Genomic DNA, 6,000 nt, shown 5'->3' with positions numbered 1-6,000 from the left:
GGGATTTTTGTAATGCTTCAGAAATTTCTGTTCACATGGTGACACTCTTTCCTGACAGCCAGCTGACACAGGCATCTGTGTGCCAGGCTGGGGCTGCTAGGGCTCTGTCTTAGTCCATTTTGTGTGCTATAACAGAATACCACCGACTGGGTACTTTGTAAAGAGAAGAGGTTTATATCTTATAGTTCTTGAGGCTAGGGTCCACGGTCCAAGGACCGCATCTGATGAGGGCCTTCTTGCTGTTTCATCCCATGGTGGGAGGTGAAAGGGCAAACCAGCATGTACGACAGAGAGGATGGGGGCCGAACTTGATCCTTTCATCAGAACCCACTCCTGTGACAACTGCCTCATTCCTGCCATAACAGCATTAATCCTTTCATGAGGGCAGAGACTTTGTGACCTGATCACCTCTTAAAGGTCCCACCTCTTAACACTTATAATGGCAATTAAATTTCAACATGATTTTGGAGTGGGCGTTCAAATCATAGCAGGCTTCCAGGAGGAGATGGCCTCACTACCACTACCACTGCCACCCTGGGAGGTAGGGCATGCATTCACAGTCTCAGGGAGGTTGAGGCACGTGACAGGAAAGGCAGGACTGTGAATCAAGTCTCTTAACTTCTAGTCTGAGGTCCCTTCTAATTACTTAGGGAGAAGAGTTAGGACTTGTATATAAATGACTGAACACAGTCAGAGAAAGGCTAGGGAAGGTCAAAGAAGGGTGCTGGCTTAGTGAGTCATCTCAAAAGGTGTGTTGCAGGAGTCACTCTTATGAGGAGGAGGAGAAGGCACCAAGGCAATTTAAAATGCCTTTCTAAGATTAACCTTCACATAGAGAAGGCCAGTGTAGCACATCGGGGCAAGTGCATCAAATGATTTACAAAGAGGAAATTTCCTGACTGAACCATGATAATCCTAGTACTTCTTTGCCTTGGGGGAGTCAGATTACCTGGAAGTGAGCAGAGACTGTTTCTGTAATCAGGAGTCCAGCTGATGAGTTGCTGACAATGTCTTTTATGTTTGGAGGAATAGCTAAGACCTATCGTGTTGCCACAGAAAAGGCAAATCAAGTATCTGGGCATCACGAGCAGAGAGCCACAGTGGCAGGGAAACCTGTTCTCATACTGCCCGCCCTCCGGGAGTGTTTGTGCCAAATAATAATGCTGATTACCAAACTCACATGGTATAAGAAAATTAGGTTGTGGAAACCAATTCAAGAGAAGAAGCTTTTGGACAACTAATGACAGGTTGACTGTGTGTGTAGCTTCAAGTAACTACCACTTGCCACAGCAGGAAATAGACTTTTAAGTAAACTGCAAATTAAGCGTTCTGTGCATTTATTTGAAGTCTTGTGTTTCTTGTTTCCTAGGCACAATACTAGCGCCATTCTAGCACAAAGAAAGGGAGTAGGAGGTAGGGGAGAGCACGTCTTTGTGATGTGTGTTTACACTTCAGTGAGAACTAATGGGGTAGAAGCAGAGAAAATAGTCTAGGTAAGGAAGCAGCCTCTCTGAAACATAGGCTTCCGTGAGAATAGGATTCCAGTCCTGAAGCAGAAATCAACCTTACCATGCAGAGGATCATCTTGTGCTTTCAGATCCAGACATACTCCAACCAGAGTCAGATGACCAATCCAGGCCTCTTCTTAGGCTGGAGGCAGCAGAGAGGGTTCCCTGATGGCAGGTTGCATTTCCTTACTGTCTCACTCTTACTCTGTAAGTATTCTTTTCCCGTAAATGACTCCATCCTGGAATAATTTCTTTCTATATTTTAAGTATTTTTCCCATCTGCTTATTTACTAGAGGTGTTACCTATGGAATGATAATGCAGCTCCTTCTGAGCTGTGTAATCAGAACTGAGTGAATACATTGTACTAACTTTATTTCCTTCCATGCTGGAGAATGTTTTCCAGTGGAAACCTTTTACACAGGCCTTCCAAGCATGGACTTTGGAGACCACTACGTCTTAGCTGTGTGATCTTGGGCAAGGTATTTAACTCTTCTTAGCCTCGGTTTTCTCCTCTGCAAATCAGGAATTATACAGCAGTATCCCAGAAGGCAGCTATGAGGATTATTTGTGATTATGAGTATATATTAATTATCACAGTGCCTGGAGCATAGTTATGTGTTCAATACATTTTACTTGTAATAATATAATAGTGTTCTCTAGTTATTTATTGTGATGTTGGAAGTTCAGGATTCTATAGCTTCTTGTGGAAGATGCCCCAAAAGTGGTGTTGGCTGGTAACCCTGTTTTCCCTATTCAAAAAATTGTACTGAGAAGTACAGAGATGACAACTCGGGTTATTTGATATTTGAAGTCAGAACTATTTCAGAAATTTGGAGGAATTGACCACTGAGCTTGCAGTGTTGTAGGAACAGGATTGATTCATTGTGAAACAAAAGCAAAATAAACATAAAGGAAAAGAAAATCAAGTGCTGGGTGATGGTGAAGATAGTCAATGCCAGAGGACATGGAGGAGAAGGAAATAACCAATCTCTAAGCCACAGTGAAAGTTCAGAGAATCATAAGGATCTGGGCTAGGCCTTGTAAGTCTGATTTAATTTGAACAAGTGGAGAGGAGAGAAACTATTCCCAAAAAGGGTTACAACAGAGTGAAAGCATTTTTGGGAAAAAAAGATACTAGACCAGGAAGTGGTCATAAGGCCCAGGTCAAGGGAGATTTGTATTTTAATACAAACAAAGGGTAGAGCATTTTAGCGCTCAGTCTCTGGGGTCAGACTACCCAAGTTCAAAACCACTTAACACAGTGATAAGTACTCAGCAAATGTAGTTCCCTCTTAAATGTCTGAAAAACTAGCGTGAGCCATGTTATTGAAGATCTCTGAAAGTAGGCAGACTTGATGACTTGGGACCAGGAGAGCCATTGAAAGTTTTTTGATTTTGTTCTTGTTCATTTTAAAATAAACTTTACTTTTTTTTTTTAGTTGGAGTCTCACTCTGTCACCCAGACTGGAGTGCAGTGGCTGCTCCCGGCCACTGCAGCCTCGACCTGCTGGGCTCCGGCGATCCTTCCGCCTCAGCCTTCCGAGTAGCCGGAACTACAGGCGCGTGCTACCACGCCTGGCTGCTTTTTTAATTTATTGTAGAGATGAGGTCTCGCTGCCCAGGCGGGTCTCGAACCCGCGGGCTCAGGCAATCCACTCACCTCAGCCTCCCAAAGACTTTTAGATTAATAGAAAACTGAGAAGGTAATTCAGAGTTCCCATATATCAGACATTCATTTTCCCCTATTAGTAACATCTTACATTAACATGTGTTACAATTGCTAGACCAATATTAGCACTTTATTATGAACAGAGGTCATACTTTATTCGAATTTTTCTTAGTTTTTACTTAAGGTCCCTTTTCTGTTCTAATATCCCATCCAGGCTCCTCCATTACATTTAGTCATCACGTCTCCTTAGGCTCTTCTTGGCTGTGACAGTTTCCAGACTTTGTTTTTAATGATCTTGATAATTTTGAAGAATACTGTTATGTAGAATGTCCCTCAATTTGGGATTTTTCTCATGATGAGACTAGGATTATGGGGTTTTTGGGGGGAAGACCACAGAGGCAAAATACCCATTTTCCTCACATCATATCAAAGATACAGTCTCTTAATATGAATTATCACTGGTGATGTTGACCTTGATTACCTGACTGATGTAGTGTGTGTCACATTTCCCTAAAGTTACTCATTTTTTTTTCTTCCTAGCCATACTGTATTCTTTGAAAGGAAACCATCGTGCACAGCCCACACTTCAGGAGTGGGGAGTTACGCTCCACCTCCTCAAGTCAACTATGCTTTGTAGGTTACACTGGAGAAAAAAGAGCCAGGGAGTAGGAAACTCAGCAATCTGTGAAAATGGGTGAGGTCCTGGATTAGTAGAGTGAGAGAACGGATGAGTAAGGAATGTAAGGGTGGCCAGCATTTAGTGGGAAGTGAAAGAGAGGGTGGAGACAATGATGACTGCAAGGTTTCAAACGTCAGGTCAGTGATTAGGGGATTATTCTGGTGTAAAGATTATTCCGGATTAGAAGTCTTGGCAGAAGGTTACTGCAAACTCTTTGTTTCTTGGCTGCACCACCTTGGGCAAATCTCTTCATTCCTCTAAGCCTCAGTCGGCTCATTTCTAGGAGAAGGGGTTAACCGTACCTCCTCTTCCTACCTGAGAGCTCTTGTGAGAGTGACATGAGATAGAGCAGATGGAAGGGCTTTGGAAGTCATCAAGCATTGTGCCGTTTCAAACGCATGTGGATAAGGGAGTGATGGTGCTACCGAGAGAGAAAGGGAGTTAAGAGAGGGAATTTGTGTGTTACCTGGGAGACTGAATATTGCAGACAACTCAGTGCAAGTTACAACTATTAGTACTCTGTCACAGGTTTGTGATATTTATTGACAAGGAGATTTCTATTTCAAATGTCCTTTCTCAGATGTCTTGTTTCTGGTGGTCTGGTTCCATGGTCTGTCCCCCAGAGAGTAACTTGGTCAAGACAAGGCTAGTTCTGATTTGAAGGAAAGGCTCTGTCTAAGCCTTGTGGCCTTGTGTACGACCTGTTATGGCCTCTGCTTGAGGACACTGAAGGTTGCTGAGTTTTCTTTACTGGTCTCAATCTGACAGTCTCATTGCCTGAGATATTTAGTAGGCATTTCAAAAGTAAAAACATCCAAAATTGAATTTTTGCTTTCTGACCTGCACTGGAGTTCAGAGATATGGCCGACCTGCTTTGTTTGATTGTGAAAGACAGTGTAAAGTTCCTCAGCTAGCCTTGCAATCAACTGCTTCATCTCAGTACCCAGAATGCCTCCAAACTGGATATTTTACAGTGTAGGAATTCCTTTCCTTTTTCAGACAAACAGACTCTTGACTCTTTATTAAGATGTATGTCCTCATTATTCAGAAAGTGTGTATCCATGTGTCTGGTTTTTTATCATATGCTTCTTATTCAAAGTTGATGAGCCATGGAAGGTTTTAACAAGGGTAAATCATTGACTACTTGGAAAAGTGGAAGGCGCTGGGATGCCTGAGTGCTAAGTGTGCCTCTGTCAATAACTCACTGGTGATTTTGGGCAAGGAATGTAAGCACTTTGCTCCTCAGTTTCCCTATCAGTAGAATACACAGGAATCGCCCAGGCTTTGAAAGATGGAACAAGTAAGTAAATATTAGCATCAGAGCCTCCTGGCAAATAAGGAGAGTGCACAATTAATGTCACGTCTGTATTGCAACTGACTTAGCATATTTCAAAATTGCAGAATTAAGCCAACAAACATATGTTTGGTAATAACCAAACTGTCAAAGACAGTTATGTAAAATGAACCTCATTATTCGTCTTTAAAAAGAAGAAAGATTCTTTTGTTTACACTGACTTTAATTGGGATGAAATAAACATCGACTCTATTTTGATCTTTGAATGCTGTCATTCTCGAATAAGAAAAGCCCATTTCTTCACAAATGGGTTGTTCTGATCTGTGACTGCCTGTGCTGTTGTATGTAGGAAAGGCAAATAAACCCAATATAGTCCCTGCTCATCTCTGAGTGAAAGCAAAAGTCATCTCTGGACATGGAGGACTGGACTTTGTGGTGTAATATATATTTCCAAAGGGAAACTCTTGCAGAATGCAGATGCTGATCCCAATTCTGACCTCTGTGACTGGTGCCAGCATTGGCACTGGCTCCTTTATTCCGACGTAGAGAAAAGCCAAGAAGTGAAATGATATATTCCTTTCCTCATCATTACTCAGCACAGCTGGCTTGCTTAGCACTAAGAAATTCAAGCATCAAGAGAAACTGCAGTGCAGTTTCGTATCCAAAAATGCATTCTCCCTTAGAGTCAGGAGGTCCACTATGTTCTCATATTGTTGCCGAAGTGAATGTTCTCATGTTGTTGCTGAAGAGAATGGCCTTGTGAATTACTTTTAAAATTTTAACTCTTCTCTGTAGCTGGCTAGTCAGGTGTCTGAATTCTAAAGGGAAATAGCTCAGAAAAAAGCTAGT

The 6,000-nt window shown here is 42.2% G+C and overlaps 1 protein-coding gene across 1 annotated transcript in view; it reads left to right on the top strand.

The window, feature by feature from the left end:
• The first annotated feature begins 438 nt into the window (after positions 1–438).
• Positions 439–6,000, top strand: part of ABLIM1 (actin binding LIM protein 1) — a 176,931-nt gene continuing 171,369 nt past the window's right edge. Inside the window, exon 1 of the mRNA XM_021709761.1 lies at positions 439–541. The gene's annotated coding sequence lies outside the window, so the exon portion shown is untranslated. The remainder of the gene's footprint in view (positions 542–6,000) is intronic.

The sequence above is a fragment of the Carlito syrichta genome, unplaced genomic scaffold (genome assembly GCF_000164805.1).
Source record: "Carlito syrichta isolate Samal-C Ts95f unplaced genomic scaffold, Tarsius_syrichta-2.0.1 Scaffold281088, whole genome shotgun sequence".
In the NCBI taxonomy this organism is placed as follows: domain Eukaryota; kingdom Metazoa; phylum Chordata; class Mammalia; order Primates; family Tarsiidae; genus Carlito; species Carlito syrichta.
The sequence above is the reverse complement of the archived record's forward strand: the minus strand, read 5'-3'. Positions and strand labels throughout refer to the sequence as shown.